Raw genomic sequence first — 8749 nt, 5'->3', positions numbered from 1 at the left:
GACCCCACGGAATGGATCTCACCCCATGGATCCTACCCCACGGAATGGATCTCACCCCATGGATCCCACCCCCCGGCTCAGACCCCAAGGATCCCTCCAGCTCCTCAACCTCCTCCCTGGAACGAATCCTTTATTTCCACCCCGCGATGGAGCTCGGGGCTCCCTCTATGGGACCTGGTTGGGGGGGGGGATCCCCCACATTTCCCACCCCCCTTTTTTTTTATTATTTAATTTCTACTTGGGGGGCCGATAAATCATCTTCCGGCTCTTCATCACCGACCACTTGTGCCGCTTCAGGTAATAGGAGAGGGGGGCCAGGAGAGCCCCGAGAAGCAGCATCTGGGGGGGTAGGAAGGAAAAAAAGGGGGTTCAGGAGGGGCCCCAGGTGGGGGGGGGGAAGGGGATGGGTCGGAGCCCCCCGAAAAACCTTTAATCCCATTCGCTTGCGGTGATCGTGCTCGGGCTCGGCCGCCCAGCGCAGGAAGGTGCAGATGTCCTTGGCGATCTGAGACATGGAGACATCCACTGGGATGGGGTTTGGTGACACCAGGATGGGGTTTGGTGTCACTGGAAGGGTTTTGGTGACACAGGGATGGGTTTTGGTGTCTAGAAGAGGGTTTTGCTGCCACCGGGATGGGTTTTGGTGTCTAGAAGAGGGTTTTGGTGACACTGGGATGGGTTTTGGTGACACTGGGATGGGTTTTGGTGACACCAGGATGGGTTTTGGTGACTGCGGGCTGAGTTTTGGTGTCTAGAAGAGGGTTTTGGTCTCACCATGAGGGATTTTGGTGCCACCTGGCTGGGTTTCAGTGCCACCGGGCTGGGTTTTGGTGTCTAGAAAAGGGTTTTGGTGACACTGGGATGGGTCTTGGTGACACTGGGATGGGTCTTGGTGACACTGGGATGGGTTTTGGTGTCACCAGGATGGGTTTAGGTGACACCAGGATGGGGTTTGGTGTCGAGATGACGGATTTGGTGCCACTGGGCTGGGTTTTGGTGTCGCCGGGACGGGTTTAGGTGTCACATGGATGGGTTTTTGGTGTCACCGGGATGGGTTTTGTTTTCAAGAGGAGGGATCTGGTGTCACCGGGATGGGATTTGGTGTCACTGGGATGGATTTTGGTGACACCAGGATGGGTTTTGGTGTCACCATGATGGGTTTTGTTGTTTACGGGAGGGATCTGGTGCCACTGGGATGGGTTTTGATGTCACCGGGATGGGTTTTGGTGTCTAGAAGAGGGGTTTGATGTCACCGGGATGGGTTTTGGTGACACCGGGATGGATTTTGGAGTCACCGGGCTGGGTTTTGGTAACACCAGGATGGGTTTTGGTGTCACCGGGCCGTGTTTGGGTGTCACTGGGATGGGTTTGGGTGTCTAGAAGAGGGTTTTGGTGTCACCATGATGGGTTTTGGTGTCGAGAGGAGGGGTTTGATGTCACCGGGATGGGTTTTGGTGTCTAGAAGAGTGTGGAAGGGTGAATATATGATCTAATAGCAGTGAACAACCCAGGGCTCAACATTCAGGATTAAACCTGGCGTTCCCCTTTAAGCCTTCCTCGGTATGCTGACCGGGAGAGGTGCATAACAAAAGCCTGGGACTCAGCGCCGGAAAGTCCCTGAACCGGTCGGACCGGCCCGGCCCGGTACCTTTCGCGCGCTCAAACCTTGTGAACCAATCCTGTAACTTTTAAGGCGTGGACAGTTTGAATGAACCAATTGTAAGTTGTTTCTTGGCGCATGCTCTGCTGGAAAGGTATATAAGGAGTGTTGTGTTTACGAATAAATGAGAACGACCATACTCATATTGAGATTCATCGTTACTCGGGGTCCGGCTCCCACGCCCATATCTGGTAGCAGAGGATGGTTCAGGTTCCTCTTTTTTAATTTCTCCGTGACTACTCTAAGTAGCGAGAGGAGGCGGGTTGGGAGAACAAACCGGCTGAGGGTAGCATTATCTGGGTCCAACGGGGCAGGATAAATGCTGGAGTGTGAGGTCGCGACTCACCCCTTAGGCGCAGCTATGCAAACAGATGCTGCGGCCACTCTGCTGGCGGGAATCCTCTCTAAGAGAGGGCATGATATACCCGTAAAGCAGGTAGTAGTTTTAATACAGTTAGGTCAAAGATTGGGTCATTTTGAAGACCTGCAGATGATATTTTCGGTCACGGACTGGCAAAACTACGGGGATACGTTGCGGGACAAAACTATTTCGGGATCCGAAAAGGAACGAAAAGCGGTTAAGGCCGTCCGTGCAGATTGGCGTCTCGTTTTAGAGACATTAAAGGAGATGAACGCGGAAAGGGAGGTAGCTCGTGCAGCAATTCGGATGCTGGGACCTGCATCTAACGTTGAAAGGGTTCCAGCCAAACCAGGTCCGATTTCGCGGTTATTCGGACTGCCTGCGGTAAAAGGCATGATAGGAACTGTGTGTAAAACCGTTAGTGACTTGAAAAGGGAGGATGAAGTAGATGAGGAGTGGAACGGGATCACCGCGCAACAGCCGATCGAACCGGAAGTTGATTCTTTGAGCGGTTCCGGCTCGACTGAGGAGGACGCGGAAGTGCGTCGGGAGGGAGGAACGGCTTTCTGCGGTCGCCGCCCTCGCTCTGGCGCCCCTCCTTCACTGCGGCCCTCTACTCCTCCCATCGAGGAACTGATTCCTTCAGCGCCACCCACATCTGGTAGCAGGGTCATTAAGGATACTATAATGCAGGGACACTTGATGACTCCAAATAACAGTGAAGGGCTTATGCACTTAGCCTTTCCTGTAATTCAAGAAAACGGATAAGGAAAGAGGGAGATAACAGCATCTCTCATGACCTCACATTCAATTAGAATTTTCCAACTGTATTAATATGTTGTAATATATTTTGTTTTCACATGTCCTTTTCCATAAATGTTGCAATCGGTGCCTTAAAGATCATCTTAAATTTGGTATATTCTGAAAAATGATTTGTTTTCATGTCCCAAAGGGATAGGCTCCAGAAGAATCTGGGAGTGGTCTCTCTTTTTTAGAAATTATTTTTGTTTAATTCTCTAGTTTAAAAGAGAAAACCAACCCTTTAGCGACATGGCGTTAAAAATCTTAATAGACATGTTAGCAGCAAGAGGGCTTGTTATTGCACCTGACAAGGTACAAAGATCAAGCCCCTGGAAATATTTGGGTTGGCATATCACCGATGCTCAAATTCGGCCTCAAAAGATAGAGCTCAAAACTTGTTTAAAAACAGTGAAAGATGTACAGACATTGCTAGGTGACATTCAGTGGGTACGTAACTGTGTGGGGATTTCAAACACTGAAATTGCCCCGCTGACTGCGTTATTACGCAATGCGGATCCAGCTCACGAGATCGAACTTACTGCAGAACACCATAGCCTGCTGCAAAAAATTGTTTGCAAATAGCAAACTTCTTGGTCATCTCGGCGAATCGTAGATATACCTATTTCATTTATAGTGTGTAATGGTTTAGAATCACCGTATGCCGTCATTTGTCAGTGGCAAAACAAAAAGGGGGAGACAGTCTCTACCTTACTGGATAGTGATGCCACTGACAAAGATGGGTTTGATGAATTTATCATCTTGGAATGGGTATTTCTAAGAGTGCAGCCAAAAACAAGTATCCAAACTCGACCTGATGCTGTAGCAGAATTGGTACGAAAGGGTAGACCTCGAATCATTGAGCTCACTGGACAAGAGCCTGCAGATATTAGCATCCCAGTTAATGCTGTAGACCTGGAGTGGTGGTTACGAAATGTAACGCCAATTCAGGAAGCCCTATTAGGATTTGTAGGGAAGATACATTCACAGCATCCACAAGGGAAAAGGTTTCAAATATTGTGCCGAAATCAGTGGTTGGAAAAAACAAAGGTCAGCACACAGCCACTGACAGACGGTCTTACTGTTTATACTGATGCCGGAAAACGATTGCATCGTGCTGTCTGTGTATGGCATGATGGCAACGCATGGCATAAACACGTTATAGAGGGACAACCTCAAGATTCTCTTCAGACTTTGGAGTTAACTGCCGTAGCTTGGGCCTTGTTAAATTGGTTGAATGTTCCTCTCAATGTTGTCACAGATTCGCTATATGTAGCAGGAGTAGTGCCCAGGTTAGAAGATGCTCTTATAAGAGAAACAAACAATCCCAGACTAGGGACATTATTTATGCAGTTGCAATCAACACTTCAACAACGTATTGAGCCTTGTTGTATTATTCATGTTCGTAGTCACCAACTTGACGTGGGGCTGGGAGAAGGAAATCAAATAGCTGATAGCTTGGTTAGTCCAGCTCAACATATGCCGCCCATGGATAAGTTTTGTCAAGCAAGGCAGAGCCATGAACACTTTCACCAGAATGCCAAAGGTTTAAAACGACAGTATGATTTAACAGAAAATGAAGCCCGCAGTATTGTACAGGCTTGCCCAAAATGTGGGAATCACGGCCCGGGAATAGGGGTAGGAGTTAACCCTAAGGGTTTAAAATCTTTAGAACTTTGGCAAACAGATGTTACACATATTGCAGAATTTGGAAGGTTGAAATATGTTCATGTAACAATTGATACCTTCTCAAAATTTGTCTGGGCGACTGCATTACCTGGGGAAAAGGCACAACATGTTTGTAAACATTTGTTATCTTGTTTTGCGGTTATGGGGGTGCCTGAGACTATAAAAACAGATAATGGACCTGCTTATGGTAGCCAAAAAACGAGGATCTTCTTGTCTAAATGGGGAGTTCGACACCTTACAGGGATTCCGCATTCCCCTACTGGACAAGCTTTAGTAGAGCGAACGCATCTAGTTTTGAAAGATTATTTGCGAAAGCAAAAAGGGGAAAACATGGATGCGCAAATGAGGTTAAGTAAAGCATTGTTTACGTTGAATTATTTGTGTTTAATGGGTAACAGAGAAGAGCCATCAGTGGTGATACACCATCAGAGCATAAAGTTAAGTGAAAAAACAACTATTCCTCGCTTTCAAGTGCTATATAGGGATCCGATAACTGGGGTATGGAAAGGACCTGTTACTGTTATATTCAATGGTTGAGGGTATATGTGTGTTTCCACAGAGGGTGGTCCAAAATGGGTACCAGCTAGAAGCATTCGACCCTATCGAGAGTCATCTATGGCACACGACCAGTTGCCAGCGCAAGAAGACAACGCGAGTGAATAAGCGATGAGATGAGAAGTTTGTTACCCTGATGTTTTGTGTACTTGTTATAGTTGGATTAATGTTGATAATGGTTATTTAAGGGACAGCACTTTTAGCTGTGTAATGTTATATGTAAGAAAAATAATGTTGCACGTAATGTTGAAGCCTGGCTTGTTCAAAAACAAAAAGGGGGATTTGTGGAAGGGTGAATATATGATCTAATAGCAGTGAACAACCCAGGGCTCAACATTCAGGATTAAACCTGGCGTTCCCCTTTAAGCCTTCCTCGGTATGCTGACCGGGAGAGGTGCATAACAAAAGCCTGGGACTCAGCGCCGGAAAGTCCCTGAACCGGTCGGACCGGCCCGGCCCGGTACCTTTCGCGCGCTCAAACCTTGTGAACCAATCCTGTAACTTTTAAGGCGTGGACAGTTTGAATGAACCAATTGTAAGTTGTTTCTTGGCGCATGCTCTGCTGGAAAGGTATATAAGGAGTGTTGTGTTTACGAATAAATGAGAACGACCATACTCATATTGAGATTCATCGTTACTCGGGGTCCGGCTCCCACACCCATAGAAGAGGGTTTTGGTGTCACCATGATGGGTTTTGGTGTCACCGGGATGGGTTTTGGCGACACCAGGCTGGGTTTCGGTGTCACCGGGCCGGGTTTGGGTGTTGCTGGGATGGGTTTTGTTGTCTAGAAGAGGGTTGTGGTGTCACCAGGATGGATTTTGGTGTCGAGAGGAGGGATTGGGTGTCACCGGGCTGAGTTTCGGTGCCACCGGGCTGGGTTTTGGTGCCACCATGATGGGTTCTGGTGTCACCGGGCCGGGTTCGGGTGCCCGCAGACCCTGGTGCAGCGCGGGGACGCCATGCGCTGCCCCGGCTGTGCCGTGGTGGTGCAGAAGCGGGACGGGTGCGACTGGCTGCGCTGCCGCCTCTGCCAAACCGAGATCTGCTGGGTCACCAAAGGGCCCCGGTGGGGACCCGCGGTGAGAGACACGGGGCACTGGGGGGCACTGGGAGGGACTGGGAGGGACTGGGAGGGGATAATGGGGGCACTGGGAGGGACTGGGGGCACTGGGAGGGACTGGGAGGGGGCTGGGAGGGACTGGGGGCACTGGGAGGGACTGGGAGAGACTGGGAGGGACTGGGGGCACTGGGACACCCCATGGGCCCCACCCCGACGTTGACCCCAACCTTGACCTCAACCTCAACCTTGGCCCCAACCTCAACCTTGACCCCAACCTCAACCTTGACCCCAGCCCAACCAGAACCTCAACCTTGACCCTGATCTTGACCCCCGTGTCCCCCCCCAGGGCCCGGGTGACACGAGCGGCGGCTGCCGCTGCAACGTGTCGGGCCAGCGCTGCCACCCCCAGTGCCACAACTGCCACTGACCCCCCGGAGAGGCCACCACGGCCACCGGAGAGCCCGGAGACACCACTGGGAGAGCTGGAGATGCCACCATGGGCACCCAGAAGCTGTTGGTGTCTGTAGAGCAGCTGTTGGTGGCCCCAGAGAACCTATTGGTGGCCCTAGAGGAGCTGGAGAAGCTGCTGGTGGCCCCAGAGGAGCTGTTGGTGGCCCCAGAGAAGCTGCTGGTGGCCCCAGAGAACCTGTTGGTGGCCCCATAGGAGGTGGAGAAGCTGCTGGTAGCACCGAGAACCTGTTGGTGGCCCCAGAGGAGCTGCTGGTGGCCCCAGAGGAGCTGCTGGTGTCCCCGGAGACGCTGTTGGTGGCCCCAGAGGAGCTGCTGGTGTCCCCGGAGACGCTGTTGGTGGCCCCAGAGGAGCTGCTGGTGTCCCCGGAGACGCTGTTGGTGGCCCCAGAGGAGCTGCTGGTGTCCCTGGAGACGCTGCTGGTGTCCCCGGAGACGCAGTTGGTGGCCCCAGAGGAGCTGCTGGTGTCCCCGGAGACGCTGTTGGTGGCCCCAGAGGAGCTGCTGGTGTCCCTGGAGACGCTGCTGGTGTCCCCGGAGACGCAGTTGGTGGCCCCAGAGGAGCTGCTGGTGTCCCCGGAGACGCTGTTGGTGGCCCCGGAGACGCTGTTGGTGGCCCCAGAGGAGCTGCTGGTGACACTGGAGGAGCTGCTGGTGGCCCCAGAGGAGCTGTTGGTGGCCCCGGAGACACTGCTGGTGGCCCCTGAGGAGCTGCTGGTGTCCCCGGAGACGCTGTTGGTGGCCCCAGAGGAGCTGCTGGTGGCCCCGGAGACGCTGTTGGTGGCCCCAGAGGAGCTGCTGGTGTCCCCGGAGACGCTGTTGGTGGCCCCAGAGGAGCTGCTGGTGTCCCCGGAGACGCTGTTGGTGGCCCCGGAGACGCTGTTGGTGGCCCCAGAGGAGCTGCTGGTGACACTGGAGGAGCTGCTGGTGGCCCCAGAGGAGCTGTTGGTGGCCCCGGAGACACTGCTGGTGGCCCCTGAGGAGCTGCTGGTGGCCCCAGAGGAGCTACTGGTGACACTGGAGGAGCAGCTGGTGGCCCCGGAGAAGCTGCTGGTGGCCCCAGAGAAGCTGCTGGTGGCTCCAGAGGAGCTGCTGGTGGCCCCGAAGAAGCTGCTGGTGGCCCCAGAGAAGGTGCTGGTGGCCCCAGAGGAGCAGATGGTGGCCCTGGAGAAGCTGCTGGTGGCCCCAGAGAAGCTGCTGGTGGCCCTGGAGAAGCTGCTGGTGGCCCCGGAGAAGCTGCTGGTGGCCCCAGAGACGCTGATGGTGGCACCAAAGACGCTGATGGTGGCCCTGGAGAAGCTACTGGTGATACTGGAGGAGCTGCTGGTGGCCCCGGAGAAGCTGCTGGTGACCCCAGAGGAGCTACTGGCGACACTGGAGGAGCTGCTGGTGGCCCCGGAGGAGCTGCTGGTGACACTGGAGGAGCAGCTGGTGGCCCCGGAGAAGCTGCTGGAGGCCCCGGAGGAGCAGCTGGTGGCCCTGGAGAAGCTACTGGTGACACTGGAGGAGCTGCTGGTGGCCCCGGAGGAGCTGCTGGTGACATTGGAGGAGCTGCTGGTGGCCCCGTGACGGGGTCGGTGGCTCCGGAGGCGACCAATAAACCCACCGTGTGCAGCACAGAGAGCGCCCCACGCACCCCGATCCAGGGATCCCGCCCCACGGATCCCACCCCACGCACCCCGATCCAGGGATCCCGCCCCACGCACCCCGATCCAGGGATCCCGCCCCACGGATCCCACTCCACGCACCCCGATCCAGGGATCCCACCCCACGCACCCCAATCCAGGGATCCCGCCCCACAGATCCCGCCCCATGGATCCCACCCCACGAATCCCACCCCACGGATCCCACCGCACGGACCCCAATCCAGGGATCCCACCCCGCGGATCCCACCCCACAGCTCAGACCCCAGGGAATAGATCCCACCCCATGGCTCAGACCCCATGGCTCCAATCCCATGGAATGGATCCCACCCCACGGATCCCACCCCGCGGCTCAGACCCCAGGGAATGGATCCCACCCCATAGATCCCACCCCATGGATCCCACCCCATGGCTCAGACCCCACCCCATGGATCCCACCCCACAGCTCCAATCCCACCCCATGGATCCCACCCCACAGCTCCAATCCCACCCCATGGATCCACCCCCCAGATCC

Source organism: Phaenicophaeus curvirostris, unplaced genomic scaffold (assembly GCF_032191515.1).
Source record: "Phaenicophaeus curvirostris isolate KB17595 unplaced genomic scaffold, BPBGC_Pcur_1.0 scaffold_68, whole genome shotgun sequence".
NCBI lineage: Eukaryota > Metazoa > Chordata > Aves > Cuculiformes > Cuculidae > Phaenicophaeus > Phaenicophaeus curvirostris.
Note: the sequence above shows the minus strand (reverse complement) of the source record.